Source organism: Diospyros lotus, chromosome 10, assembly GCF_014633365.1.
Source record: "Diospyros lotus cultivar Yz01 chromosome 10, ASM1463336v1, whole genome shotgun sequence".
Lineage (NCBI taxonomy): Eukaryota > Viridiplantae > Streptophyta > Magnoliopsida > Ericales > Ebenaceae > Diospyros > Diospyros lotus.
In genome coordinates this window covers 8065062-8074631 of record NC_068347.1, presented here as the reverse complement: position 1 = coordinate 8074631, position 9570 = coordinate 8065062, and the positions used below count along the sequence as shown (strand labels likewise).

The 9570-nt window shown below is 37.5% G+C and overlaps 1 non-coding gene and 1 pseudogene across 1 annotated transcript; one reads left to right on the top strand and one right to left on the bottom strand.

Annotated features, from left to right (window-relative positions):
- Positions 1 to 1059: 1059 nt before the first annotated feature.
- On the top strand, positions 1060 to 1195 carry LOC127812363 (small nucleolar RNA snoR134). Its single transcript, XR_008025869.1, has one exon. It is a non-coding gene; the product is annotated as a small nucleolar RNA snoR134 (small nucleolar RNA).
- A 4590-nt stretch (positions 1196 to 5785) lies between these two features.
- Positions 5786 to 8215, bottom strand: LOC127811072 (pentatricopeptide repeat-containing protein At1g53600, mitochondrial-like; annotated as a pseudogene).
- Positions 8216 to 9570: the final 1355 nt, after the last annotated feature.

The window sequence follows — 9570 nt, the reverse complement described above, 5'->3', positions numbered from 1 at the left end:
AATGATTATTAAGAGAAAAGAAAAAGGGGCAAAATGATCGTACAATCTACTTATAAAAATTCTATTTATACAAATAGTATTATTCTTATTTTAAGGGTCAAATTCTGAGTTTTGACTTATAGTGAATTTATCTATATACTTTGACAAAATTAAGACAGGTAATAAATTTTAAAAAGAATAAGACAATTCAGACTAAAAAGTTATTTCTAATAGGTGAGACCTCAATCTTTTCTCGGTGAAAAAAAAAAAAAAAAAAAAGAAAGAAAGAGAGGTTATTATGTTCTCTGGATTAGGGTTTTTGATTTTGGCTAAAAAGGAGCAGCACATACGGTATCTTAGTTCTTTTTTCCCTCTCCCTCTCCCTCTCCCTCTTCCCATTCCCATGTTTCAATTTTGAAGAAACCTCACAGTGGGGCTGAGGTTGTGTTCCGTTTTCTGGTTATTCACTCTTCTAGGTATGTTTGAGATTGAATATTGATTTCTTGATTTTTGGCTAAATTTGGATGAATGGGAATTTTGATTTCCTCCATATCTCTCGGTCTTTCAAGTTGATTTCCTTGTGGGTGTCGTTCTCTTTTCTCGGTCTTGATTTTTCCCAATTTTGGCCAAGTTTCAATGACTGGAGGTTTTGATTTCGAGTTGGTTCATTTGTATATGATTTGAGCATGTCGAGTCGACGGGGTCCTTACGGGAGTTGAGCTCAAGTCAGTAGATATGGTTCATGTGGAACTGAACTCGATTCGAGCAAATCGAAATTGAATCAAGCGAAGCTGAGTCGAGCCGAGGTCCAGCTCTGCTCATTTCCCGCCCTAGGCTCAAGCCCATATGAGCTCGAGTATGTGAAGCCAAGGAACCCTAATCTTCTCTTACTATGTTCTCGCCGCCTCACCGTATAAGTTTCCCTCTTGACTTCGTTTTAGGTCCCTATGGGGTTAGTGTTTTGGAACCATTCTCTTTGCAGCTCTTCCGCCGTAAAGTACCAATTTCCTGTATCTCTTCATCTATAGAGAGACAATGGAAGAATAAATTTATTGTTTGTAGATTTGGTTGTTTGTGGTTTTGCACGAGCTCCGGAGCTTTCTCTGACTAGTTTTGATTGAAGAAGAATGCCCTAAAGTTAGTGCTAGATGGTGATGCCATTGGGTGTTGCAGTTTAGCATTTGTACCAATTTGTGTCAATTTGAAGTATACATCCATTAATTTCAATATTCTCTTTCAGTTTGCAGGGTTGCCCTTATTGGGAAATTCAGAGATTATAAACAACAAATGAAGAGATAAAATGAGAGAAAACCAATCTATTTCACCAGAATAGATTCTACAGAGAAATTACAAAAGAACTCTCTCGGTTACAAAACTCTCACCAATCTCTTACTTTGGATCCTCTCAAGCTGGGATGATCCTCTAAATTGGGATATTTATACATCTAGGAGAATGGTACATATTTATAGGGAATGGAGGTTGGATAGTCAACAATGGTTAGGCAGATTTGCCTATCATCTATCTAACATGCCAAACCCATTGCCTAATAAGACAAAGTGGCCTAACAGGCCAATGAAGCCTAACAAGTCAACGAAGCCTAACAAGCCAAAACTCGGAATGTTTGGCTTTACTTCTTCAATTCTTCCCCTCTAGCCACATTTGGATCAATTGTTATCTGACAAGCATCCCAGCTATATCTCTGTATAGTTCTAGCTTTTCTTGAGTAACAACCTTTGTTAACATGTCAGCTAGATTCTCCTTCGTCTGGATCTTCACTAGTCTCAACAATTGTTGATCCATCACTTCGCGTATTCAATGATAGCGAATATCAATGTGTTTTGTATGGGAATGATACATTGAATTCTTGCTCAAATCCAGAGCACTTTGACTATCATAATGTATCTTAACTATCACAAGAACTCGGGATCTCTTGCATGATTCCAAGTTCTTAGAGAAAACGCTTTAACCAAAACATTTCTTTCCTAATTTCTGTTATTACAATATATTCAGTTTCTGTTGTGGATAGAGTAACACACTTTTGCAATCTTGATTGCCATGATATGGCTTGCCTTGCAAAAGTGTGTTGATCTATCTACAACAGAAGCTAAATATATTGCAGTAGCAGAAGCTGGGAAAGAAATATTGTGGTTAAAGCGTGTTCTCCAAGAACTTGGGATCATGCAAGAGGATTACAAAATACATTGTGATAGTTAAAATGCTCTGGATTTGAGCAAGAATTCAATGTATCATTCTTGTACAAAGCACATTGATATTCGCTATCATTGGATACGAGAAGTGATGGATCAACAACTGTTGAGTCTAGTGAAGATCCATACGAAGGAGAATCCAGTTGACATGTTAAGGTTGTTACTCGAGAAAAGCTAGAGCTATGCAGAGATATAGTTGGAATGCTTGTTAGATGACAATTGATGCAGATATGGCTAGAGGAGGAGAATTGAAGAAGTCAAGCCACACATTATGGGTTTTGGTTTGTTAGACTTCTTTGTCTTGTTAGGCTTCATTGACTTGTTAGGCCATTTTGTCTTGTTAGGTAGTGGGTTTGGCATGTTAGGCAGATGTTAGGCAGATGTTAGGGAGATTTGTCTTACCATTGTTGACTATCCAATCTCTATTCCTTATAAATATGTACCATTATGCTAATTGTATAGATATTCCAATTTAGAGGATCATCCTAGCTTGGGAGGATCTAGAGAAAGAGATTGGTGAGAGTTTTGTAACAGATAGAGTTCTTGTGTAATTTCTCTGTAGAATCTATTCTGGTGAAATAGATTGGTTTTCTCTCTTTTTTTTTTTGGTTTACGCACCATCATGAGCGTCTCTCGCTGTTCGGCCCCACGATATCAATATGAGAGGTAAATCAGGAACCCAGCAGCCAAGTTTCGATCCCAGGCAAGTTTCTCTCATTTTATCTCTTCATTCGTTATTTATAATCTCTGGATTTCCCAACAAATGGTATCAGAGCATCAGGTTTGAGTGCTGGAGACACAATTTGAAGAATAGAGCCTCAGTTCTTCAAACTAGAATTTTTCGAAAACCTCCAATTGGTATTTTGATCATACCAATAGATTCTTTGTGCCAAGACGAGTACGGTGGAATTTTCAGCAGATGGTATCAGAGCTAACCCTTAGTGAAGGCAGTTTGATGAGGGCGGGGAGTGGTGTCGGGGCACGATGGCCTAAACAAGAAGCGGCTCCTGGCAGATTTCTAGTATGACAGCCTTCAAAGGGGAGAGATCTGTGACCAGTTGTAAGGTCACATGACGAGAACGTCATGTGCTCAAGGGGGGAGAATGTAATACCCCAAGAGTCTAGAAAAAAAGGTAGTATAATCGGGGATAAGTAAGGAATGAAATAACACCAACTGGATACCTTTTAGGTTGAATATAGGCAAAAAACTCCCGGGTTAAGCGTGCTTGAACTAGGAAAGCTCAAGGATGAGTGACCCCCTGGGAAGTTCGTGTAAACCTATCAGGATAAGTTGTTTCGGTCATTTCTATCGCTCAATAGCTTTTTTTTTTTTTTTTTCTCCTAATGAGTGAACTAAAATCTAGTCATCTGGAACAGATCAATCTTGGTGGTGTCAACATGGGATTTAACTATTTATTTCTGTTCAACTCCTAAGACCATCAGATTACATGCGTGCTAGGCTGCTGTTTGGTTGCGATCTATTATCTGTTTTTGTTTCTCGAAAATTAGGAGATTTTTTTTTCTTGGAATTTTGGATTTTATCTTCTTCTTGAAAGCAATTCATAGAAAATCCAGAAGAAAATGTGCTTTTTTTCCCTAGACATGACCGCTCTTCACTGCCAACGAATGTGGTCTATCTTGTGAGAACCATGATCCAACTAGCCTTTTGTTTTTTGGCTTCAATGTTGGTTCCAGGCTTGCAGCAATTACTTGTTTATCTATTTGTTCTATAAGAAGTAGGTATGTTTATTTGGTTTTGTAGATTATTATCCATATTTGATTCAATCACTTTTGACATGGTAAACGATGAAGAAATAATGCAACAGATCCTTTGCCCTTTAATTGCCCAGCTCTCTGCTGTGCTGGTGGTGGTTTTGTGGTTTGGGATTTGATGGTTGCCTTACTCATCTGAGTTTTGTTTTCTGTTTGTTTTTGTTAAGAATTTTAAGATTCAGAAGGCTGATAACTCAAGTGTTTGCTGAAAGTAGAGTTAATTGTAGTTCTACTGTTGGAATAATTGATGAATATGGCTATGGATAGAAATGGTGGGAAGTATGGAATTCATTTAACTGATCTCATCTAGTGGGATAAAGGCTTGCGAATGTTGTTGGAATTAATTGTATTGTATTTGCATTGTGAAAATACGTAAGTATACCTTTGGATATTTATATTTGCATTGTGAAAATACATGTGTGTAGTTTTGGATCTTACCTCTAGTATACGGTTTATGAGTTCAAGGAGACTTTTGAGTAGACTGCATGTAGAAAGTGACTGAGTTTAGAAGGCCAAACTTGTATTTTTACTCTTGTACTTTCACATTCACGTTTTTTTTCGTTTGGCCAGGAGATTTTTTATTATTTCGATTACATTTCTGAACCTATATTTTCAAGTCAATTTAACCCTTATACTTTGACTCTTTTTTTTTTTATATGATAATCCGAATTTTTCATTGTGTAATCATTTGTATTTTCAAGTCAATTTAACCACTTTTGATGTGAACAGAATGTTATGTGTACTTTGTCATTTCATTTTATCTTTTTTTTTTTTTATACATGAAAGTACAACGGTTAAATTGACTTAAAAATACAGGTTCAAAGATATAATCGAAACAATGAAAAGTTTAGGATGTCACACGAAAAAAATGTTAAAGTATAGAGGTTAAATTGATTCGAAAATTAGGTTTAAGTGTGCAATCAAAACAACAAAAAGTTTAGGTGGCCACACAAAAAAAACATAAAAGTATAGGGATAAAAATATGGATTTGGCTGATTTTAGATGGATTGTATAACTAGTTCCCAATGCATAGATAGTTTAATTTGGTATATTCTACGATAATTGTGGACTCATTTGTGTCACTTTGATATTGGATTGGATTCTCCTGTTAATCAGAAGAACAAAACGAGTTGGAGCTTAATCTTCTGCTCATATGTTGGGTCCACAAATTTGTTCATTTTGTGCCAAAAATCAAGTCATATAGGGTAAAGTGTTTTGTGTTGAACGTAGTGAGGAACATGATGAATGAAAGCAGGTACTTATGATGGCTGCCCATACCTAGATGTTCTCCTGGCGCAGCTACCTTGTGGTTGTGCCGAGCTTCTAGGATGCTTCCACATGACTATGCTATCAATTGCTTACTGATTCCTACTCCTCCCAGCGTTTCCCCTTGAACTTCTTGAATTCCTTTTTCTCCATCATTTCTTTTTATTTCTCCCTTAATTCCAATTTTATTTTCAAAGAAAACATTAGTTAAAAATAAGGTCCTAGCAGAAGTGTCCATTGATTTTCAAAGCAATATGTTAGATTAGGCCTTTTCTATATAATATAATCTTCTTTAATTAAACATCAATATAGCATAGCATAGTGAAGAATCAGGGCTTATTTCTCTGTTACCATGTATAATAATCTGTTAGGGCTTATTCCTAAAAGAGTTTGAGAGTTAATTCTTATATATATATATAACTATTTACTTAATTATCTAAATTCGACTTCTTAAAGCCTATTAGTTAGCCCCCTACACCTGATGGTAATTAGATAAAAGCATTTGGGCTACAATCCTCATGCTAAGTTAGTACTTGAAATATTGAATGTAAGGCTCATAGATAAGCATAAGCTCAGAAATGCTATTGTTCATCATAGAAACAATCTAACAAAGTAGTCATGGCAGCATGATTAAGAATTTGGTAATCAGTTCCTGTTAATGGCAACTCAAGTTTATAAAAAAATATATATAAAATAAATTGCACTAACTACCTTAAGAGTATTGGCATAAATATTCCATTTCTAAAAATTACTGTCAGGACTCCTTGGTTAATAGCTTATATAGCCGATCTCATGCCAAATAAATTTTTAAGAAAATACCTAAAATGCCCTTAACATAAAACTCTCTTCCTCATTCTTTTTGTCTGTCTGTCCTCCCATCACCACATTGCAGCATTGAGAAAATGTCCCCCCAACCATTGTACTGATTATCCAGTTGCTGCATTTCATCCGTAATTACCCACAATGTCCTTGCAATCTCTTGAAAGTCTTTATGGGATTGATCGCCAGCAGAAAACAAATTAACCTTATCATTCACTATAACCCAACTGCAGCCTGGAATCTTCTTTATCCCTTTGGATTTCTTGGTTATTCTCACTTGCTCCCCACCCTTCACTTTTCCTGAAAGAGAGTACATGTCTGACAATACCACATAAGGCGTTGCACTCTAAGGCTCCAGCTCAAAGAGATGTTGAGTTGCAAGCTTTGCTAGATCAAGCCGAAAATGAGTCCTGCTTGCACCAAGAACAGCACCCCAAACACCCGAGTGGGGCTGGAATGGCATGGAATCGATCAACTTCAGTGCTTCATCTAGCAAGCCTGCTCTGCCGAGAAGATCAACCATGCAGGCATAGTGATCTAGCCCCGGCTCCATGTTATGTGAAGATTTCATGGCCTTGAAGCAGTTCCATCCTTCTTCAACTAGTCCCGTGTGGGTACAGGCCGAGAGGACCCCAAGGAAGGTAATGTCATTAGGTTCTTTTGCCCCATCTCGCATTTTCTTCAACAATTCGACTGCCTCTTTGCCATGTCCATTCTGTGCAAATCCAGTTATCATTGAGTTAAAGGAAACAATGTTAGGGTCTGCGATGGATTCGAATATGCGACAGGCTTCACTGATATTTCCACATTTCGAATACATTGAGACGAGAGCATTTTGGATGGATACCTCAAATTGCATCTCTGTTTTCAGAACACGAGCATGCATTTGCAAGCCTTGGTTTAATGCTGCCAATCCAGCACAGGCACTCAGCACGCTACTTAAAGTAAGAAGATTTGGTCGTACAGCTTCGTGAAGCATTCGTTTGAACCAACAGATAGCCTCCTCATACTCCTCATTGTTCCCAAAGCCTGAAATAACAGCAGTCCAAGCAACATCATCCTTCTTTGGTGACATCGCCTTGAACAACTCAACCGACTTTCCTGTAACACCTTTGCTAGAGAACCCCACGATCATGGTTGTCCAAGAAACCACATCTTTCTCAGGCATCTCCTCAAAAAGTCTGTAACCCTCTTCAATATTTTCATCTTGGATATAACCAGCGATCAGAGTATTCCACGAAACGACATCTCTCTTGTTCATTGTGTGAAACAAAGTACTGGCAGCATCCATACAACCAAGCCTACAATACATGGCGATAACAGAATTTCCCAGGAAGAGATCAAATTCAAACCCCATATGCACAGATAGACCGTGCATTTGATACCCTTCTCCATATTTGTCAAGGTTTCCACAAGCTTCAAACATTACAGTCTGTGTCCTAGAATTGATTTTCACACTATCGTCCCGTCTCATCGCCAACAGAAGCCGGAAACCATGTCTGAAATCCCCCTTCTTCAGATACCCATGTATCATTGCAGTCCAAGTAATCACATTCCTCTGTGGCATCATATCAAACAAATATCTAGCCCCCACAATTCTCCCATCCCTGCAGAACCCCATCAAGCATTGAGCTCCAAGAAACCACGTCTTTCTCTGCCATGCCCTAAAAAACTAGAGTGGCTCCCTCCAATTCACCCATCTTCAAGTACCCAGAAATCAAAGCGTTTGAACAAACTGGATCCCGCCAAGTTGGAGGCATCTCTGAATGCAACTCCTCGGCCTTCTCCAGCATTCCTGCCTGAACAAAACCCGTGATCATTGCATCATAAGACACAGCATTTTGCTCAGGCATTTGCGTAAACAACTCACCAGCTTCGTCTACTGCACCAGTGCTACGAATATAAGCTGTGATCATCGCATTCCAAGACGCAACAATTCGTTCAGGCATTTCATCGAATAGCTGACGGGCTTGCTTAATTTGCCCGTTGTCCGCATAAGCAGTTAGCATCGCAGTCCAAGAAACCACATTTTTGATGGCCATGCGATTGAAAATGCTTTCAGCTGCTCTGATATTACCACTTCGACCATTTTTAGTTATCTGGGAGTTGCAGTGAACGAGAAAGTTGGAGGATGGAGTGTGGGAATAACAATTCTCTGTAAAAGATTGTCTCGTTGCTAGAGTTCGAGATAAATAGGGATGAAAATAATGCAAATTAGGGATATATTTTTACTAAAACACTAAATATGCATGAATAAAATAATATTAAACAATATATATGATCATTTAAGCATGAAAATAAAATTTTATGGGCTAATCATGAAAATAACTCAATTCTTTTAGCGAATTTGTAATTTTATTCAATAATTTCAATTTTGACAATTAGGCACAAATTAACTCAATTTCGTGTAATTTTATTGAACATATAAAATCAATTTTAAAAGAATGTGTTCATGCTAATTTGACATGTTAGATGTTATACAATAATAATTTTTGTGAAACTCACATGTATACGTAAGTAAGAAAAAAAAAAGCACAGACAAACCACTTCTCTAAACCTTTGAGCATTGTTGATCGTCATTCGCCCATTGCAATTGCCATTGCAGTTATCGTCAACCTCACATAGTCACAGTTGTTGTCAGCCCCTCGCAGTACAATCAACTGCATTAGTAGCCATCATCCATTTGCAATTGCCGTAGACAGCATAGTCGTCGTTTCTGATCATCGTGATTGTTCTCATGCCTTCTCCGATCATTGCGACTGCCTGTCTTCTTCTTCAGTCGCAGCAACTGATTGTTCGTTTAATCGATTCGTCTTCCCCAATCGATGGCTCTTTCACTTCTTCACCTTCTGCCACTGCCAATAACAACCTCTGCATCTTTTGACACTCTCGACACCATTTTACCGTCAATTGTCCTCCACCATAGCCACCATAAATGATGATCGGTTCATCTTCGTCATTTTTTTTTCATGTGTACATGTGTGTCTATAAATATTATTATTATATAATACTTCATATGTCAAGTTAGCATGAGAACACACTCTCTTTTAATTGATTTTACATGTTAGATAAAATTATGTTCAATCGAGCTAATTTGAACTTAATTGTTAAAATTGAAAGAATTAATAAAATTGCAAATATGCAAAAGAATGACTTATTTTAACGATTAGCTCAAATTTTGTAAAATGAAAGACCAAAACAATATATATGATCATTTTTGGTGCATTGGGTTGATTCAAATTAGGCGGCTGCTCAATCCGCAGTTCAACAAAACAAAATCCAAATTCAAATTCTTTAAAAGCTCTATTTATTCAATTTGAATATAAATAAATAAATAAGATCTAGGAGTAAAGGAAAAATAGTTCTTACTATTACTGGAGGAAGTCGTTTTTGGTGGCTCCGACGAAGGAAATGTCTTGAATAGGTGCCGTCGAGGTCGACATCCAAATTGTCGAGTTATAGCGCTAGATTTCGTAGTCTTCGCCTACGTGAATCACGTTGCTGGAATGAAACAAACTCGAGTTTG